Genomic DNA, 21918 nt, shown 5'->3' with positions numbered 1-21918 from the left:
GCTAAATAAGGGTAATGTAATTAGGTTAATCTTACAGTTTCTGCTACCTGCAGGACTCTTTTACTCTTTGACTGAACTCCTGGCCATACACTACACCACCTTCAAATCTGGTAGCTTTTAATATCTATTATTATAGGAGGTTCATCATGGCCAGTCATTTTCCTCTGTTATTTAACAGAAGGAACTAAGTTCTGTGGTCTGCATTTAATTCCATAGGTAAAATGATATTGGAATTGCCAGTAGTAAACAAAACTCCAGCACTCTGACTGAAATCTCAGCTCATACCAGGGAGATACCTTTGAAACCAGGTTCTGGGGGTAGCTGGTGTGAATCACTCACACTAACCTACATTTCTGAAATACTCTGACCATGGGGAAAAGAATGATCGTGTCTTCCTTGTTTCTTTCAGAAGGCTGGGAGAGATTATCGAAGCAATGTATCAGAACCAGCCCAAAGCAGGGGTTTAATACAAACGTGAAAAATCATGATAACACTGCAGCAAAACTGAATGGGTTAACAGTTGTGGAACAGGTGATGGTGTTCATGGGTCAGTACTGGTGAACTGGCAACACACATTAGGCAAGCATGCCTGTGCTAGAAGAGAGCAGTGACTTGTATGGCATCTCTTCCCTACAGTGCTCAGCCCATTGCTGACATTTGAACTTCCAGTCATTCAATCTGCACCAAATTCAGTCTTAGCTTATGCACCACCACAGGAGCCACAGCAGCAGGTGCTTCTCATCCTGCTATTGAGAAGTGCTCGTTATTGCAGAAGAGCCAGTTTTGACTGTGCCCTCCCCCCTCACAAACCAGAGTAGCAGGCTCTTCTCCCCGCTTTACCTGTAGTTAGTATCTTCAGCTGCTCTCTCTGGGAGGTAAAGATAAAATTTCTTCCCTTAATGGGAGATGGATTGGACACAATATGGACAGCATGGTACTGTGGATGGACAAGAATTCTTCCACAGTTCTCCCGTATGATCCATGTTAATTATCTGGGATCACAGCAAAATAAAGCTTTCCATAATAAAGCTTCCAAAATAAAGCTTTTGGATGTTAAAAGAAAACTAAAATAAGCACAAGCTCTCTGCTTGCTTGATTTAATTTGATCACAGTGGTGACTAGAGAGCATGTATAAGTTGATGAGACCAAACACCTCTCCATGTCACTGTGTAGGCTGGATGATGATGGTGCGAGAGTGAAGCCGAACTGACTTCAGGTATAGTTTTAGCATGAGTAAAATAGGCCAGAACAATGTGTCATCAAAAATTTAATATAACAGAGGAATTAATAATGAGGTGGACTAAGATGAGGCAGGAATAAAGGACATGTTTGAACTTGCTGCCTAGGCTGATGCTTAATGGGAATATAGGGGCTGTGCTACAGCTACAGTGGATAGATAGGCTGAGTGACGTCCATCACGCCCAGAACTGTGATTTTAACAGGAAAAACAGCAGGGAACGCTGTGTGGATGAAGCAGTTCAGGTGACTGAGAAAAGCACCGGCAAAGTCTTGAGAACCACAAGAGGGCAGTGAGCAAGCAGACCTTGGTGAAGAGAGCTGGAGCAGTGCATTAGCTGGGAACGAGCAGTGAGGGTAGTGATCTAACCAGACTGGCCATGCCATCACACTGGGATAAGGGATCCAGACTCTTCTTTCTCCCCCTGACCATGTGGTTTCAAGTCACATTCAAACCTGTTTAGACTGTGAAAGCTGACACAAGAGGAGTCTTAATATCAGAAGTCACAGACTCCTGAAGTTCAGCAGGAGATTTTGGTGGATAGTGATCCTCCTCTCACTGCACACATCACCCCCCCACACCCCCCACCCCCTTAAGCATACTTTTATCTGGTGGATCAAAGGACTCAGGGAAATCTTCTTATGCCGTCCTGCTAAAAGGAAGGCTGCTGCTTTTCCCCACTCACAGGTCCAGCCAGTAACAGCAGAGCACATATGGCAAACACGAGCATTGGCACAGGAAAACCGAGTACAGATATGGCTGCCACATTGATCAAAACAGCGAGGACACTACCTATACTGGCACCCACACAAACACAGGCAGCACTCATATGTACATGAACAACGGAGAAAGCCAAGCCTTATCTTCTTCGGGCTAATCAAGCTTAAAATATGCTGCTGGACTATACATATACGTTAATTCACTTAATTTACACATATACTTCTATTTGTGGGTATCTCTTGATTTCTGTCTGAGACTTCAAGTCCCTCCAGTATGTAACCCAGACCTGGACCAGTCCCAGCACAGGCCCTGGACATTTTTTCACATTTTCACATGTAAGTTTCCTACCCCCGAGTCAGTCCATCTAAAAAATCACTAACAGAATAGGCACTTACACACACAAACACATGCACACAAACAAGCTAGAGTGCAATCTCACACATGCACACAGAGGAAGTACTTAGAAATACAGAAGATAGAACAGAATGTCATGACTGTGGAAAGGGCTGGCCAAGCAAGTACACTGACCAGCAGCCTGCTTAGACACTATAGCTGTTTTTATCCATCCTTCTCTGAATTCTCTTCATACTCACACACTTTTCCTCCTCAATTCACCTCAATTTGGCCCGTCCCTACCTTCGATAATTCCCTGGAACATCCTACAATGAATTTCATGCATTCCCACACACCTCTAAAACATCCTCGATGTCCAAGTGGAAACCAGTGATGAATGGTGTTCCTCAGGGGTCAGTACTGGGACCAGTGCTGTTTAACATCTTTGTGGGAGACATGGACAGTGGGATTGAGTGTACCTTCAGCAAGTTTGCCATCAACAGGAAGGGAGGGAAGGGATGCCACCCAGAGGTAACTGGACAGGCTTGAGAGTTGGGCCTGTGCAAACCTCATGAGGTTAAACAAGTCCAAAAGCAAGGTCCTGCGTCTGGGTCATAGCAATCCCAAACACAAATACAGGCTGGACGGAGAATGGCTTGAGAGCAGCCCTGAGGAGAAGGACTTGGGGGTGTTGGATCAGAAGCTCAACATGAGCAGGCAATGTGTGCTCGCAGCCCAGAAAGCCAACCGTATCCTGGGCTGCACCAAAAGAAACGTGGCCAGCAGGTCGAGGGATGTGATTCTGCCCCTCTACTCTGCTCTGGTGAGACCCCACCTGGAGTGCTGCCTCCAGCTCTGGAGTCCTCAGCACAAGAAGGACATGCACCTGTTGGAGTGAGGCCAGCAGAGGGCCATGAAGATGTTCAGAGGGCTGGAGCACCTCTGCTATGAAGAAAGGCTGAGAGAGTTAGGGTTGTTCAGCCTGGAGAAGAGAAGTCTCCGGGAAGACCTTATTGCAGACTTTCAGTACCTAAAGGGAGCCTACAGGAAAGGTGGTGAGGAACTCTTGATCAGGGAGTGTAGCGAAGGATGAGGAGTAACATTTTTAAACCGAAAGGGTAGATTTAGATTAGCTATTAGGAAAAACTTCTTTACTGTGAGGGTGGTGAGATGCTGGCAGAGGTTGCCCAGAAAATTTGTGGATGCCCCATCCCTGGTAGTGTTCAGGACCAGACTGGATGAGGCTTTGAGCAACCTGTTGTAGTGGGTTGGAACCCCACCATGGCAGGGGGGTTGGGACTGGGTGATTTTTAAGGTCCCCTCCAATCCAAACCATTCTATGATTCTATGATCCTGTAACTTCTAAACATCCCATACTAAATTGTCATTCACCAGTGAGACCCATTCAAATGCTGTGATAATCTTGTTTCCTTCTTATCAATTACAAAGTTCCTGTTTGAATGTCTTGAAGACTACACTTGAATTATTAATATTTAGTTTTGGTCTTTGTTACTACTTCCATTATCTGCCATTCATTATACTATGCATATGTCCATATTTAATTTATTACTTCTCCAATTATATTGTTGTCTTTTAAGTTGAATAGCCTGTGAATGGATGTCCCTGTGCACAAACACACACCCCCACATACATACACACACCCTTCCTCCCTAGGATCTCCAGTATGAAGTCGCATTCCTCACAGCTGGAATATCTTCCATCTAATCTTCACAGAAGGAGCAATCACAGACTGTCTGCTGGGCTCCTTTCCTCTAGGGACTACAGATAATCACTGTGTGGAAGCAAAAGCAGCTGATCAAAGCTGTAAGCAAAGTAAATCCCATACGGTCTTCCCTCAACTGTGGGCTGGACTGACCTAAACAAGACAGCTCAAGTAGAATTTTCAGAAAACCTCAAGGAAACAGGCTGAAACTTTGATTCCATCTCCCTTGGACACCTTCAATAGTCCTTGTTTTGTGATAAAACTGATCACTTTCTTGCCTCAGAATGAACCGATATTAACAAACTGAATACAAATTGTGAGAGCACAATACCAAATCTGAATGCATAATCAAGATTTTTGGGGGGCCATTACTGGCTAGGAAAATCTATATTGCTCCTTTGTCATTTCTGCCACCGCAATGTCCCATGGTGCAAATGACTACTGTTCAATTAGAGCTAACTAGAAGCTTGTCGTATTTTTATTGGTGGGTGTTGCGGGTTAACTGTGGTAGAGAAGATAAGCACTACACACTCACTCACTTCCCCTTTGCCATGCCCATTGAGATGGGGGAAGAGGAAAGGAAGAATAAAACCGAGAAAACCTGGGGATCAAGATAAAACAAACAAAAAACCAAGATAATAATTAATAAGTGAAGGACGAGTGGGAAAGGAGGGAAGAAAAAATAAACCCTGATGCAAAGGCAATCACTTACCACCTCCTGTGAGCAGACCTATGCCCAGCCAATTCCTGAGCAAAAGATGGCTAAAGCCCCCTAAACCCCTCTCTTTTCCCTATTATGTCTGAGCATGACATTATATGGTATGGAATATCTCTTTGGTTACTTCAGGTTATCTGCTGGGTTGTGTCCACTCCCAGCCCATTGCATACCCGCTGTTCACTGGGAGGATGGGGAGGACAGAGACACAACACAGAGTGAGAAATAGAGAAGGCCTTGATGCTGTGCAAACACTGTTCAGCAAAAGCTAGAACATTAATATATCAGCAGTACTGTTTTGGTCAAAAACCTAAAACACAGCACCATATGAGCTTCTATGAAGAAAATTAATTCTATCCTAGCCATGCCCAGTACAGCAGGGTAAGTGCTTTGTAGCTCTCATTGGAATGAAGGCCCTGACCCTTGCAAAGCTCTGTCACTGAGATCCTATGACTATGGAGCCAAAGCGTGTGCTGAAGTGTAGGCAGCACACTCAGTCTGGCATAAGAGCTCAGGCAGTATAACTTTGAAGAGAAAACCTCCTTCCTGCTGTGCTCAGTTCACAATTGTCTCCTGTGCCAGAGTGGTTTTCTATCCTTTGGTCAGTGGTACCACACAATACTCTGGACTAGAACAATCTGTGCCACCAGGTGAGGCCTGCAGAGGTGGTGTATCATGGAGTGAGAAATCAAATTCCTGACTTAGAGGACATTGAAGATACTGATGGAGGTACTGTGGGAAGGCCTAAATATTGTTATGATGTTCAAGGAGATGGATGCACAGGTCCAAGCAGGAAGCATGTTCTCATTCCCCTAGTCTCTCTTAGAAATTCCTGCCTTCCTGAACAAATGCACAGTTCTGTGTATCATTGTTTTAGATTGTCTTTATTCCCATGACAACTAATATGAGGAACTTGTTATCAGTTATAAGATGCATTCCCCTCTTTTCTGGTAAATATAATGACTGCTGATTTTCAAAGGTCTCTATCCTGATTAGCAGATCACTTTTGTTATAACCTCTGGGCAAATGTAGGGTGCTGCACCTGGGGAGGAATAACCCCATACACCAGGACAGGTTGGGACTGACCTGCTGGAGAGCAGTTCAGTGGAAAGAGACCTGGGAGTCCTGGCGGACAACAGGATGACCATGAGCCAGCAATGTAGCCTCATGGCCAAGAAGGCCAATGGCATCCTCGGGTGCATCAAGAAGAGTGTGGCCAGCAGGTGGAGGAAGGTCATCCTCCCCCTCTACTCTGCCCTGGGGAGGCCGCACCTGGAGTACTGTGTCCATTTCTGGGCTCCCCGGTTCAAGAGGGACAGGGAACTGCTGGAGAGGGGACAGCAAAGGGCTACCAAGATGATTAGGGGACTGGAACACCTCTCTTATGAAGAAAGGCTGAGGGATTTGGGTCTCTTCAGTCTGGAAAAAAGACGGCTGAGGGAGGATCTTATCAACGCTTATAAATACTGAAAGGGTGGGTGTCAGGAGGATGGGGCCAGGCTTTTTTCAGTGGTGCCCGGCGACAGGACAAGAAGTAATGGGCACAAAGTTGACCATAGGAAGTTCCACCTAAACATGAGGAGGAACTTCTTTACTTTGAGGGTGGCAGAGCCCTGGCACAGGCTGCCCAGAGAGGTGGTGGAGTCTCCATCTCTGGAGACATTCCAAACCCGCCTGGACGCATTCCTGTGCCACCTGCTCTGGCAAGGGGTTGGAGGGGATGATCTCCAGAGGTCCCTGCCAACCCTATGATTCTATGATTCTCTACCACCTTCAGATGTATTTGTGTTTTGGTTTTTTTTCTGCTGACAAGAGATGCTAAAGCAGTTTTGAATCTGCAGGCTATTGTGCTCAGCAGTGGCCTCATGCACAGTGAAAAGAACTGTTTCGTTGTACTATCTAGTACTGAGGGTAAAGCTTGAGGAGCTGGCAAATCTCTTATCTCCATGGCAACCACTGCAACACAGGCTGCCTGCAGGATTGGAGGAGAAATTTTTTTTTATATCAGAGTTAGCAGTATCATAACCAAACTGTGAGAGGATAAAGAGATATAGATAAATTGTCCTTAGGGTTAGACTTAAGCAGGGTAAGACTTCTCAGGCCAGTTTTCAATGTGCACTCAGAAAACCAGTATGACTTTGATATCCCTTTTTCTTTAATCACTTTTGGAGAATATTCAATAGCAATAAATGTTTATTTGTAGTACTGAAAATTGGAAATAGCATCCTAAATTCAAAGGGAAGAAGGACTCACACTGCTGAGAGACTGCGAATTCATAACAACTAAAGAACAGCAGAATTCCTCAGCTGAAGATGGTACAGGCCAGTCATGACTCATTACTTTTTTCTACTTTCTAAAAATAATGCACTACATGCAGGTGAGCTATTGAGAATGGTTCCTGGCCAGTGCTAGGTTCTGAAAAATACTCAGGAACTGGCAGGACTGCCTAGCTCTAGGTGGCTTTGGAAGACAATCGTGTGTCAAGCATATGACAACACTGTAAAAGTAGACAATTTTGTTGTAGTGAACCTACTATATAAATGTACACAGCATAACTAAATCAACAGCCAGTACGAATAAATCGCCGTGGTCTCAGGAAGGAAAAGAGGGCTAGAAGACCACGGCCTATTAGTCGTCATTGTTCCTATGAACTGGATCAAGTGCTAAGGATTAGCTCAGCTGCTTTCACTGAGACCATGTGTCTAGAATAGAGCAGCAGCAGTAAGACAGGATTCCGCTGGAGTTTGCAGCCTCCACCCTCTTCTGCCCACTGCTCTTTGTTTTCATGTTGAAGAGAATCAACAGCAGTCGGAGTGACAGGCAGGTCACCGGCCTCTTGCAGTAGCCTTTGTTAGAGTGCAATTTCCCCCACGCAATTACTATTTTGGAGTAGCTAATATATCTCTCATATCCATGATACAGCCAGCTATGGCTCTTTCCAGGCCACTGCTCCTGTTCCACTCTGGGCCTAGAGAGGATGGTAACATCTCGCTCCTCCTACAGGCATAACCAAAATTAGTCCTCCATTAGCAACACAGAAAACAAACCTTCACCAGAAAATATTGCTGTTGGGAGCCTGGGAGAGGTAAGAGGGAACCCTGGTGAAAAAGTTTCAAGCAAGGAGTTACTATGGATGGATGAGTCCAGAACACTAGGCAAATGTATGAACCTTAACAGGCCCAGGTGGCAGGTTAGTTATTCCTGGGACTTAGCATAAGAAAGCAACGGACACCCCTGATTCTGTAAAGACCCCACTCTATTTCAACACCTCTGACAGCTGCAGATTATGTCTCTGCACGAGCTATTGACAATCATTCACAAGCTGTGCCTGCAAACTGCAGTTTCAGTGGCTGGAGATGAAATTCCCCTTAACCAATGAGAGGCGTTTCAGACATAATATGAGGAAAAAAGAGATATGGACAGTGATTTGGGTAGGGAACCTTAAATACCTTCAGACAGGGATTATGTTGACTCCAAGTCAGGCATTTCCACTCAGCATTTCAAGTCACTGGTTCATCATTATCTCTTCTGGTCCCTGCCTTTCATTGTAAAGGGAAATATCAGAGTTTTCACATGAGTGGATCAGTTGAATAGAGTGTATGTGCTATTATATGAACACATCTTTATTGATGAGAAGTGATCAGGGCCTTGACAACGTCTTCAAAGGCTATCATGGAATCACAGAATGGGTAGAGTTGGATGAGACCTCTGGTCATCTAGTTCACTTTTTTCTAGTTAAAGTGGGTCAACTAGGGACGGTTGCTCAGGGCCATATTCTGCTGGGTCTCCAAGGATGGAGACTCCACTCCACTCCTTTCTGGAAAAACTATTCTAGTGTTTGACCGACCTCACTGTAAAAGCTTTTTTCTTATTCCCTGGGAATCTTGGCCCTATTAAGGACTGAACAGGATCCTACACATACTCCTTCCTCCACCTTGTAAATTTATTTTTCCTTGGTTTTATGATTCAATTTCAGGAGTACACCAGCATGGCCCAATGAGACCAAGCAAGGGCCAGGTACCGATACGCTATCAATTAATACGTTTTTCACACTTTCTATGACCTACAATGTATTTGCTTTAATGTAAAGAATTCCTTTGCTCTGAATAAAATTATGCCTCTTAGTTCTAGAAATCTAGATGGTTACAGGTTTGGCTGTACTTTAACTTTAGTAAGTATGAATAGCCTGACTTGACACAATCCATAATGACACCTCTGCTTTGGATAGCATAAATTCACAGGAAGTTTGAACTCAGATGCTACACTGAATTCTGAGAAAAGGAAAGAGAGAAGTACCTGGTAACTAGTAGGACTGCGAAAGTCACGTTTCATTTATCTATGCTGAACTTAGTTTACAGAGCTCCTGTTTCCATTAGTAACCAGCTATCCCAGAATCTGGGCTGCCAGCCAGCCCAAGTCCCATGGGGCTGGTGAGACTAATTCTCCTTGAAATATCAGAAGTGAAATAAGGCCTGGACTGAAAACAAAAGGATCAGAGTTGTCCTCTTGTCTTCTCACCTCTTCTGTGAGCCAGTGTCAGCCAGAACTTGGATTTCTGTAGGTGTTATACAAAGTCCCAGCTGTTACCAATGTTCATCAAATGAGGTGAAGATGGCTGAACCGAATGCAGTATTAAATTTTTTTAGATTAACTTGAATCTCCAGATTTCTGGAAGAAAATCTATCAAAAGAGAGGTAGAGATTGATAGAGATCAACGTCCTCGGGGAAAAAGGAACCAAATCAAAAGAATATTTACCTTGGGTGACTTGGTCAAAATCAACTGCTTACAGTGGACGACTAAGCAGGCTAAGATGATGGGTTATGAAGAGTAGAATGGATTGAAGCTGGATGTGGTCTACCTGTGCTGAGTCAGCCTGAGGTGCCAAAAGAGCGCGATCTGTTAACCTAACTGAATCAGGCCAGACCACTGGTAATGCGATAACACAATGTACACAGAGACAGAACATGAAATTAGTCTGCTCTGATGGAGGTTCAACACATCAAGCCAAGGTGCGAAGTAGTACAAACTCGTTGTACCAGTGAATTAAGAAATTCTGATACCATTTCTTCCCTGCACAATTCAGACATATGTTCCCAGCTCTTTTCCAGGCCAGGCTGTACATGAACTTCAAATCTGTTCTTCCAGTAGTACCAGATTACTGCTTGAAACATCAATGCACCACTCCAGTAGAAGTAGTGTGGCCAAACCACATGAAAAGAGTTTAACCGTGCCTCTGGTACTCAGTGATAAGATGAAGAGATGAAGAAGTTACTAGTCCAAGAGCCTAGCAGAGGGCTTAGTAGGAGGGCTAATAATTAACTTCCTGTTTCCTTTCATGAACAGCAGCTGTGGTGCTTCCTACATGACTGTTTCTAGAAGAATAATCAGCAACATGTATCAAGCAATATACATATTATTTACTGCTGACATTAGAAATTTCTCACTTCACAGAACCATAGAATCACAGAATTGTCTAGGTTGGAAGGGACCTTTCATATCTTCTAGTCCAACCATCAGCCCAACTCTGACAAACAACAGCATTAAACCATACCTCTGAGCACTATGTCTCCCCATCTTTTAAATACCTCCAGGGATGGTGCATCAACCACTTCCCTGGGTGGCCTGTTCCAATGCTTAATAACCCTTTTGGTGTAAAAATTTTTCCTAACATCCAATCTAAACCTCCCCTGGTGCAACTTGAGGCTGTTTCCTCATGGGAGAAGAGATCGACCCCCACCTCGCTACAACCTCCTTTCACGTAGTCGTAGAGAGGGATAAGGTCTCTCCTCAGCCTTCTTTTCTCTAGGCTAAACGTATCACAGCTCCCTCAGCCGCTCCTCACAAGACTCGTGCTCCAGACCCCTCACCAGCTCTGTTGCCCTTCTCTGCACCCACTCCAGTACCTGAATGTCTTTTGTGTGGTGAGGGGCCCAAAACTGGACACAGTACTCGAGGTGGGGCCTCACCAGTGCCGAGTACAGGGGGACGATCCCTTCCCTAGTCCTACTCACCACACTGTTCCTGATACAGGCCAGGATGCTGTTGGCTGCCTTGGCCACCTGGGCACACTGCTGGCTCGTATTCAGCCAGCTGTCAACCAACACCCCAGGTCCTTTTCTGCTAGGAGCTCTCCAGCCACTCCTCCCCAAGCTTGTAACCCTGCATGGGGTTGTTGTGACCCAAGTGCAGGACCTGGCACTTGGCCTTGTTGAACCTCATACCATTGGCCTCGGCCCATCAATCCAGACTGTCCAGATCCCTCTGAAAAGCCCTTCTACCCTCAAGCAGGTCAACACTCCCACCCAACTTGGTGTCATCTGCGAACTTAATGAGGGTGCACTCAATCCCCTCATCCAGATCATTGATAAATATATTAAAGAGAACCATACCCAATACTGAGCCCTGGGGAACACCACTCATGACCGGCTGCCAACTGGATTTAACTCCATTCACCACCACACTCTGGGCCTGCATCTCCAGACAGTTTTTAATCCAGCATAGAGTACTCCCATCCAAGCCATGGGCAGCCAGTTTCTCCAGGAGGATACTGTGGGAAACAGTGTCACAGGCCTTACTAAAGTCCAGATAAACAACATCCATAGCCTTTCCCTCATCCACCAAGCAGGTCACTTTGTCATAGAAGGAGATCAGGTTAGTCAAACAGGGCCTGCCTTTCATGAACCCGTGCTGACTGGGCCTGATCGCCTGGTTTTCCTTCATGTGCCGCATAATGGCACTCAGGATGATCTGTTCCACGACCTTCCCAGGCACCAAGGTCAGGCCTGTTGTTCCCCAAATCATCCTTCCCAGCCCTTCTTGTGGATGGGCATCACATTTGCTAGATGCCAGTCAACTGGAACCTCCCCGGTTTGCCAGGACTGATGGTAAATGATGGAAAGTGGCTCGGTACCCTCGGGTGGATCCCACCTGGCCCCATATACTTGTGTATGTCCAGGTGTTGGAGCAGGTCCCTCACCACCTCCCTCTGGATTACAGGGGCTTCATTCTGCTCCCCGCCCCTATATGCTACCTCAGGGGTCTGCGTACTCAGGGAACAACTGACTCTCCTACTAAAGACTGAGGCAAAGAAGGCTTTAAGTACCTCAGCCTTCTCCTCATCCTTTGTCCCTATGTTACCGCCTTCATCCAATAATAAAGGGTGAAGATTCTCCTGAGTCCTCCTTTTGTTACTAATATATTTATAGAAACTTTTTATTGTTCTTAACATCCAAAGCCAGGTTAATTTCTTGTTGGGCTTTGGCCTTTCTAATTTTCTGCCTACATAGCCTTACAGCATCTTTGTAGCCTTGCTGAGTGGCCTGGCCCTTTTTCCAAAGGCCATAAACTTTCCTGTTTTCCCTGAGTTGTATCCATATGTCTCTGTTCAGCCAGGCTGGTCGTCTCCCCTGACGGATCGTTTTACAGTGCATGGGGACAGCCTGCTGCTATGCTTTTAAGACTTCCTTCTTGAAAAACGTCCAGCTTTCCTGGACTCCTTTGCCTTCAGGACTGCCTCCTAAGGGACTCCGTCAAACAGATCTCTTGAAAAGACCAAAATCTGTCCTCCGGAAGTCCATGGCGGCATTTCTGCTACCCCCCCCTCCTTGCTTATCTGAGGATTGAATGCTCTATCATTTCATGATCACTATGCCCAAGATGGCCTCCAACTGCCACATTCCCCACAAGTCCTTCTATATTTACAAGCAGCAGATCCAGCAGGGCTCTTCCCTAGCTGGGTCCCTCACCAGCTGTGTCAGGAAGTTATCCCCAACACACACCAGGAACGTCCTAGGCTGTTTCCTCTCAGCTGTATTGTGTTCACAGCTGATATCTGGTAGGTGTCTCCCACCAGGACAAGGGCCAGTGATCTTGAGATTTCTCCCAGCTGCTTGTAGAATATTTCACCTACCTCTGCATCCTCGTTGGGTGGTCTATAACAGACTCCCACCATGGTGTCAGCCTTGTTGGCCCTTCCCCTGATTCTTACCAATAAACCTCAACCCTATTGTTACCATCATTAAGTTCTTGGCATCCATAACACTCCCTAACATACAGAACCACCCTACCTCCTCTCCCTCCTTGCCCGTCCCTTCTGAAGAGTTTGTAGCCATCTAATGCAGCACCCTAATTGTGCAAGTCATCCCACCACATTTCTGTGATGGCGACTACATCATAGCTTTCCTGCTGCACAATGGCTTCCAGCTCCTCCTGTTTGTTGCCCGTGCTGTGTAGAGAAGCACTTCAGCTGGGCTACTCGTCCTGCCACCTTTTTGCCAGAGGAAAGCTTAACTTCTACCTGACCATTTCCAGGTGCAGCCATAGTTTCTAACCTATCAACAACCCCTGCATCTCTGCTGCTGGATTCATCCCCTTCCCCCTTCAAATCTAGTTTAAAGACCATTTGATGAGCCCTGCCAACTCCTGTGCAAAGATCCTTTTCCCCTTTTGAGACAGGTGTACTCCATCTCTCTGTGGATAGATGAGGCGGGGACTCTGAATTTACTTTTGAAAACTGGGAACATAGGAAAACAGACACATATCATGCTCCCAAGGGCTGGTATTTCCATGGATCAAGTTCTTTCATTTGGAAATTCAAAGGAGTTTTACTGTACTCCACAGCCCTATGCTATACCCTGTTTTGTCCATGCAGAGGGGATAGAGAATTAATATTGGTGGCCCAAACCTGAAGAATCTGGTGCTGCTGCTGTCCAGAGTCTGGAACATGTATGTGAAGAACAAGGGTGAAATATCCTGCAGAAAAGCAGTAGTTTGCTGAAGCCTGGTGGTCAAGGCCTAGAGGTCAGAATTCCCACCGCCCCGTCCAGTTGCTTGAAGGCAGATAAATAAACAAGGCCAGTGAACAATCCTGGAACAGGCTGAGTTGGTTGTATGTGGATTTTATGGAGTTTGAGAGACACTTCTGCTAAAAAGGAAATCTCACAAAGCAGAAAAAGGTTTTAGGGTCAATTTTTAGATGTCAAGGGCAAATAGTACTGTGCATAATACTGTGCACTTGTTCCTGAGTTGTGACTGGTTATGCAAAGCAAGAGATACCATCAATGAAGTGAATAGTTTACAGTCTGAAAAAGGACAGTAAAATGCAAAGGATTTTTGTAAGAATCATCTTTAAAGTGTATGAGAAGCTGTTTAAGAGTCTTTTAAGCTGGATAATGGAAGAACCTATTTATGCGCATCAAATACAGCGGTTGCCTATATTTAGTACTAGTGCTATCCACATTCTTCTGATAGTTACGCTAACAGTAGTGGTTAGCTTGACTGAAACAAAGCAAGTGGAGCAAAGAAAGCTGTGCAACAAGCTGAGGGCTATAGCTCGTGGGGTGAGAAACACCACAAAGCAAAGCCAGCAGGAGCATTAAATATTGGAGAGTACAAGGCATATCTAGTTGAACAAGAAATGGTAGGAGGACGTAACTAAATCAAGGAAACATATTATAAGATCAGCTTATACAGGATCTTGCTACTTGCAGGACTTTACAGACCTCAACATCGAGTTAAACATTGCTGCAGGAGAGCACAAAACTGGTCTAGAAATTACAGACCTGGAAAAGAGGAAGCATTAATGTAGCTATGCTAACTGAGACTACAAACAAACATAGTTCATCATTTCTAAGAAGTTACTCTGGCAGTCTTTACAGTTGCCTCTCCAGCGGAAATAAAAGCAAAGTCAGATGATTGTTTTCCTCTCTTGTAGAAACAATTAACACTCTGTGTGTTGTAGTATGAGCACCTTCCACGGGCTACTCCCCGCTACATGATCCATTCCTGCCAGTAGACCTCCCAGTATTCATTCTACTGTCTGCTCCTGAAACCTGCACTGACACTTGCTTTGCTAGAAATCTGTCTAATTTGTGTAACTGCAATAATAGTTTCTGTGATTCTAGCTCCTAGAAAAGTGGAAGTACTGAAAACTAAGCAGGAAGTAGGGAAAACTAAATACTGTAATTCACAAATGCCTCAAACAGCTTCTCATAGAGTTTGTGAGAAACCCTAATATAACATTGTTTAAATTTCTCTATTCCAGGATCTAAATTTTTTATTCAGTGTTGGAAGCTGTGGCCGTAGATCGATGTAAGCAATCACTCCAGGAACACATAGACAGAATCCCAGTCCCAGTGGCACACGCTTCCATACAAAAGCACAATTACAGTCCCTCGCCCCACCTTCTAAAACCCCCCTCGCCCCCCGCCCTCCCAGGAATCCATTGAATTGGGGCATGGTTGCTTTTCAGTTGAGGCCTACCCACAGGGTTTCTGAATCAAGTCAAAGTATCACATGGAACTATCAGGGGGTAGCAATGCCACAGGAGTCAGGAAACATCAGTTTAAATTCACTAAGACCACCAAACTTCTAAGAGAGAAAGGACAGAGATAGACTCAGGAATGCATAACACAAATGCACCAGGATGTGAGGTACAGCATGTTGTAAATCTGTAACAGAATAAATTTAGATTTGCTGTCTAGGCTGAGGCAGTGGGAAACAAGGTAGTACAAGCTAGTGCAAAGGATTTAGTTGGGTACATCAGGACAGCAGGTTAGGTTCAATGAGAGCATCATTTCAGCATTAACTGGTGAAGCCAAAATACTTCGGAGTTTAAAAATATGCATCCTGTAAAAAAAAATAAAAAATAAAGTTATTGTGAATCCACAAGAGTGAATCACATCTGAAAACAAAGATAGTGTGGATTTGATGGTTCCTGTGGTAACAGGATTACTGCACTGCACTGACATAATCAGGATAGTATCCCTGCTGTCAGTTAGTCCATGCCCTTTCCTGCTAGAAATGGAGAAATTTCTGTTTCTGGCCCTGCCCTATTAACTTACAAAATGTACTGATATAATTCTGCAATATCTTGGCTATATGCTATATTTACTGGCACCATTTCCCCAGGGTTACCGAAGAGGACCTTAGGCTGTAGTTGCAATGACGTTGTTAGCCACTTTTACTATGGGCTGGAGCTTGTATCACCTCATCCTGTAGAAGATCCAGGCCAGCAGGCCCCTCAAACCTGGGAATATCTGCACCTGTGAGGCAAATAGGAATACCTTTAGAGCACATTAAAGTTTATATCTCTGCTCTCTACATACCAGGGATGGAGAGAAAACTCTCCCTACAAGCAAAGCAGGACAGTGTTTGAAATGTGTAATACAGCAATTCAAGAAGAAAGAGGGGGAGGGAGTCACAGATACTTTCTTGGCTCTATTCTCATACTTGCACGAGGACTTTTAAATCCTATGTTTAGAAGACACCACCTTGCCATTCTTCCCCATTTACCCTCTAATAGGGTAGATTTTGTGTTACTCATAGGGGAATCTGGCTGAACATTTGAAATACTATGTACTTCCTTTAAAATTGTTTTGTTCGATACAGATAAAGTTCAGCCTTTTGGGTAACTCAGTAGTATGTAAACGGCCTTTTGTCAAAGGATGAATATTTCTCTTTCTCAAACATTACCCCTTTGAGACAGGGGCACTAGCAGCCACTGTATTGACAGTAGCCTATGATAATACAGTACTGTTTGTAGCTAGACCAGACCCCATAGGGCTGGTGAGAAAAATTTCTCCACACCCCAGCAGCAGTACAATGTTGTCCCAAATGCATAACAAAATAAATGGAAATAATTCAGATGTCCAAAGATAGGTATTTAATGTTGCTTTAGCCACCCAAAAAATTCCAGGGTGATTGTTCTTATTGACCAGGCTCATGCCATGAGATGCCCTTCTGTCTTCAAAGTCAGGAAAAGACTGAAGGATCCAGCAGAAATGGACCAATAGACAGAAAAGGAATATCTCAATTCTTTATAAACAGCAGTTCTTGGTATAAACAGCAGCTTTTAGTATTCTTGCAAATGAAAAGTGAAATCACAAATTCAAAGCAGAATGCATAACCCCATGGGGATTTACACAGAGCTTCCTGGTTAATTGACTTTACTGAGTGAGAATTCCAGCTGGGGTGAATGAGTATTACCGATTGCCTTTAAAGTGATAGCATTTGTGTTAACTGCCACAAGTCTAATGCTCAGCATACGCTGATGTTGTTTCTTTGACATTGCTGCGAGCAGATGTCACTTAATGAGCACCAGAGCAGCTCCATAGGAGTCAGTGAAGCTGATTGTTCTGACTCAGAAATCCTTGAAAGCACGTGAGAATTAAGGGGTACGGGTTGACTGGAACCTACCAGCAACAAGGTTCTTAGCAAACACCAGTCTAGTGTGAAAAAGGACAGGTCTGTTGTGGTCATTTTGCTTGGAGTTTCTGAACTTTGTTCCCAGTTCTTAATTTAATTTTACTGCTGCAACTCTGGTAAATCTAAACTGATCATTCAATTTAGAGACAACTGCTACAGGTTTTAATGTGTCCAAGATTTTGCAATTCAACACTGGCTGCTACGAGCATTACAGAGAATTGTCAAAATCCTTATGCTATCTAATGCCAGGTTGATTTTATCCTGTTATCAGATAGTGTCATTGGTGTCACTGAAGTTATCTTACCTCTTGGTGAATCTTAAAGCTGGTTTCCTGTAAGACTCATTGCTTTGTCTGCAGCCTGTTCCATGCACCACTTACAAACCTCCTTTACTAATGCTGATTTACTGCAGAAAAAAATCACTTGTGTGCAAAAGAGCTAGGTCTGTTGTGTTGTATAAGGGCCTAAAACCTCAAGTTACACCAAGATAACCTCTGGGTTATCTCCAGGTCAAGTAAATACTATGTGCTGTATAATTCAGTCTATCAATCAGACTGAACGAAAATTAAAGAACAAGCAGTTTAGCTTGGATGGTTCAAGCCAATCTATGGGCCAGGGGTATTTCCTTAGTAAGGGTCTAAAATAACTGTGTACTACATTTTGCTAAAAACAGGGAAAGGGGATTAACACGGTTAAGCAAGAAGGGAGAGTACAAAGGACTCGAATAGCCACGTCGGGATGGGACAATGAGTGGCACTGGATGAAAAAGTGTGTTAGGGTGAATTTTTCAACAGCTCCCTGTGATGGTGTGATTGGCCCCTCCCCAGGCGCCAACCTGATCTTTATCTCCCACAACCCTGCCCAAGCGATAACCACCTGATAACCACCTGTCTGGTCATAACGGGTGCACGTAGTTGTGATGGCCGCACCCGGATCAATGTGGTTTTGGGGCGACAGATAACAACACAATAGCCAAGGGCTAACTTGAGCAATACTGCAAGTCAATACGCAAATATGACTATTATCTTACCTCCATAAATAGTGAACAGCCCAAGATCCCTTTGAGCTCTCCTGCACAGCAGTGGGCTGAATGACAGGATCTCCCCTTGAGCAGGGATGCCTCTCAAGGTTACTTCTCAAGATTCAGAGATTCCTTGCCGCAACAGATCCTAAGGGACTAATAACATGCTAAACTTTGAAATCTTAGCTAAGTGATATAAAAGATTGATTGTGCATATATAATCCTTTAGACATAAACCTTTGGCCAAGTCTGGGCTTAGAATTGGATCCATCTGCACCTAGACTCCTCTCCGAGAAGGAATTTAGAAAGAAAGGGGGTCCTTTCTGAACCTCAACTCAACAGGAGGGTCTCTCTGACAGCTCTGTCTCACCCTGTCCTCTATGCAGTAAATAACCAAGTGTGCCTTGCCATATCAAGTCTTGTTAAAACACCATTGCATTTACCATCAAACTTTGCTAAAACCCTGTTTTTTATCAATAAATGTATCGCTGCTTCTCTCTATGAGTGAAGTGCCTCACTGCATCCATGACACTCCCTGAGAAACTGAATCCTTTCCCAAGCTTTGCTCTGTCTCCAAACATGTTTTACTGGTGCCACCAGATAAGAGATGTAACTGTTAGGATGCTGAGTAAATCCCCCTCCCTTGGATTTCGGTCTCTGCACTTAGGGATTTTGGATAGTGCAGCTAAGGGCTGCACTCCTTTCCCTCTGGTGACCTTGGAGAGAGGCTCCCGTACATTTCGGGCCTTGCCTGAGTTACAGCAGCCATGCCAGTGGCTTGTTATGGGCCTCACTGACCCGGACCCAAATGCTAACACATGGACTGACTTTCTGGCTTGGCCTTGGACCTGCCTCATCACCATGAATTTGTCTGATGACCATCAGCTGAACCTGGCTACCATCCCTGGGCTTGCCTTGCTTGTCTCACTTAGGTACTGTACCATGGAGTCATCACTGGCAAGGAAATTGCCCTGCCAGACGTATTATCGTGTTTGCCTGACAGCTGCCCCTTGACAGACATTCTGCAGGTCACTTGTCCAAGATGCTTAGGAATGGCCTTTTGCGGAATTATGTTGGCAGATTCATAAATTCCTAATGATAGCAGTTGCCATAATGTTTGTCTCCATAGGAACAGCTTGTAGCACAGTCTAGACAACCAGCCAACTCTATTCTTATGGGCTTGGTAAGAAAATTTCTGCACATAGAATAGCGCAGTAATTCCCAGGATGCAGATATATAAAGAGAGGCTTCTGTTATCTTCCATGTCATCATGTCATAGTCTTAGCTATGGCAGTCTTTCAGAGAGGGTGTCTCAGCCTTCCAAAACAACTACCATTTTCCCTGCATTCATGAAATGTAGAAGGAGATAGAAAGATATACAGTGTTAACGAGTGGCTATCTTTGTAATGAGCCCACATATGAGCAGAGTGCACCAAGTTTTTAATGGAGGTAAATTGGTACCTTTAGAGTCGTGGGCAAATCACATGATATATGTGAGTACCACTCCTTGGAAATGAATTATCTGTATTTATGCCAAGGATATATTACAGTACCCCAGGCCGCACCTGGAGTACTGTGTCCGGTTCTGGGCTCCCCGGTTCAAGAGGGATAGGGAACTGCTGGAGAGGGGACAGCAAAGGGTTACCAAGATGATTAGGGGACTGGAACACCTCTCTTATGAAGAAAGGCTGAGGGATTTGGGTCTCTTCAGTCTGGAAAAAAGACGGCTGAGGGAGGATCTTATCAACGCTTATAAATACTGAAAGGGTGGGTGTCAGGAGGATGGGGCCAGGCTCTTTTCGGTGGTGCCCAGGGACAGGACAAGAAGTAATGGGCACAAAGTTGACCATAGGAAGTTCCACCTAAACATGAGGAGGAACTTCTTTACCCTGAGAGTGGCAGAGCCCTGGCACAGGCTGCCCAGAGAGGTGGTGGTGTCTCCGTCTCTGGAGACATTCCAAACCCGCCTGGACGCATTCCTGTGCCACCTGCTCTGGGTGACCCTGCTCTGGCCAGGGGTTGGAGGGGATGATCTCCAGAGGTCCCTGCCAACCCTATGATTCTATGATTCTATTATCACTTTTCTGACACAGAGAAAGTAAAAATTTCAGCTGGCATAAGGTCACATAGCTTTTCTGAGGCCAATCAAGCTGAACCTTAGCATGCACAAATGGCTGTGACACTACTGGAATGCAAGAGGTTGATTTCATTCTGCTTACTTCCAGGACACTTTTGGGAATGCCAGCCCTCCATTACATACATGTGCTTTCCTGCATGGATTTTAGCTGCAACTGGTGACCCAAATTCAGTGTGAGAGAGTACATTATGCTTATGTCAGAGTGTCAAGAATACCTTAGAAGTTTATAGGAGTAGATTTTTAACTGAAATAAATCAATGGTACTGTTTTAAAGTCATAAAAGGCTACATATGGATATATAAAAATGATATGCATGTATGTATTATATACATACTCCATATAGAGGAATCTCATGAAGGAAAATGCCAAGTCCTGCATTTGGGGAAAATTAACCTCAGCCACCAGTGCAGGCTGGGGGCCAAACAACTGCACAGCAGCTCTGCGGGGAAGGTCCTGGGCAACAAGCCGGCCACGAGCCAGCAATGCACACAAAAAAGGCCAACGGCACCCGGGACAAGTGGCCAGCATGGGCCGGTCCCCGGCCCTTCCGGGGGGCGGAGGCAGCCGAGGAGCCGAGGGCGGAGGCAGCGCCCCCGGCGGCACGTCTGCACGAGGCGGGCTGGGACCGCTCCCCCTCCTAAAAGCAGCCCTTCGGCAGCACTGAGCCAATGAGCGGCGAGTGGGCGCTGCCCGCGCGTCACCCGCGGAACCCCCCGGGAGCACCAGAGGAGGGTGGACTTCCTGGGCTGGCGAAGAGGGCGGCCAAACAGGGCGCGATGCACCAGTGCGGTCACAGCAGTTTGCGGGGCAGTTTGCACGTGAGAGCGCTGAGAGACCGACAACCCGACCAGGACCACGCGGGCAGCGGAGGGCGCCGTGTCCTTCAAACCGGAGCTAGGTTACGGCGGAGAGGCTCGAGAGGCAGCAGGGATCGCGCGAGGTGCGTGTGAGGCTGGCGTGGCAGGGGGCGTGCCGGACAAGCGGGTGCGAGAAGCAGCCGGGAGTGAGTGGTTCCGGTCTGGCTTGAGAGCATGTGGGAACACAGACGGGGCTCCCGCTCAAACACGCGGCCGTGCAGGTCTCCGGCTGCAGTGAGTGCCTGAGCCTGGCACTGGTAGCTGAGGGAGCCAGAGACACGGCCTGTGTGCGGTGTGATTAGATAAACGATCTCCTCAGGCAGGTGGTTGAACTGAGGGAGGAGGTGGAAAGGTTGAGGAGCATTAGAGAGTGTGAAAGCAAAATAGATTGGTGGAGCCGTACCCGGAGGAAAAGGCTGCAGGAAGAGGCACCCACAGAAGCAGATGATTCCTTCCCCTCCTGTCACCAGGCAGAAGGAGCAGATTTAAGGGACAGGGGGGAATGGAAATGGATCCCCCCAGAGAGGCAAGCAGAAGCCCTCCTGGCCCCCCTCACCTTCCCAGTTGCCCCTGCATAATAGGTATGGGGCTCTGGAATTTGAGGGCCAGGCAAATGAGGATGGGGAGGATGATCCATTGTGTGAGTCACACAGGGCTAATCACTCGCCCCCATGGCTCAGGACCTCCTCAACCAAGAAAAAAAGAAAGGTAATTGTAGTAGGTGACTCCCTTCTGAGGGCAACAGGGGGCGCTGTCCGTTGGCCGGACCCATCCCACAGAGAAGTCAGCTGCCTCCCTGCGGCCAGGATTAAGTTTATATGGAGGAAACTCCCTACCTTGTTTCGGCCCTCAGATTATCCACTGCTGATATTTCAAGTGGGTAATGACAAGATAGCTACCAGAAGTCTAAGGGCAATGAAGAGAGACTTCAGAGCCCTGGGATGGCTGGTTAAGGGATCAGGAGCACAGGT

This window comes from Rissa tridactyla, chromosome 19 (genome assembly GCF_028500815.1).
Source record: "Rissa tridactyla isolate bRisTri1 chromosome 19, bRisTri1.patW.cur.20221130, whole genome shotgun sequence".
In the NCBI taxonomy this organism is placed as follows: Eukaryota; Metazoa; Chordata; class Aves; order Charadriiformes; family Laridae; genus Rissa; species Rissa tridactyla.
This window is presented reverse-complemented; position numbering follows the sequence as displayed.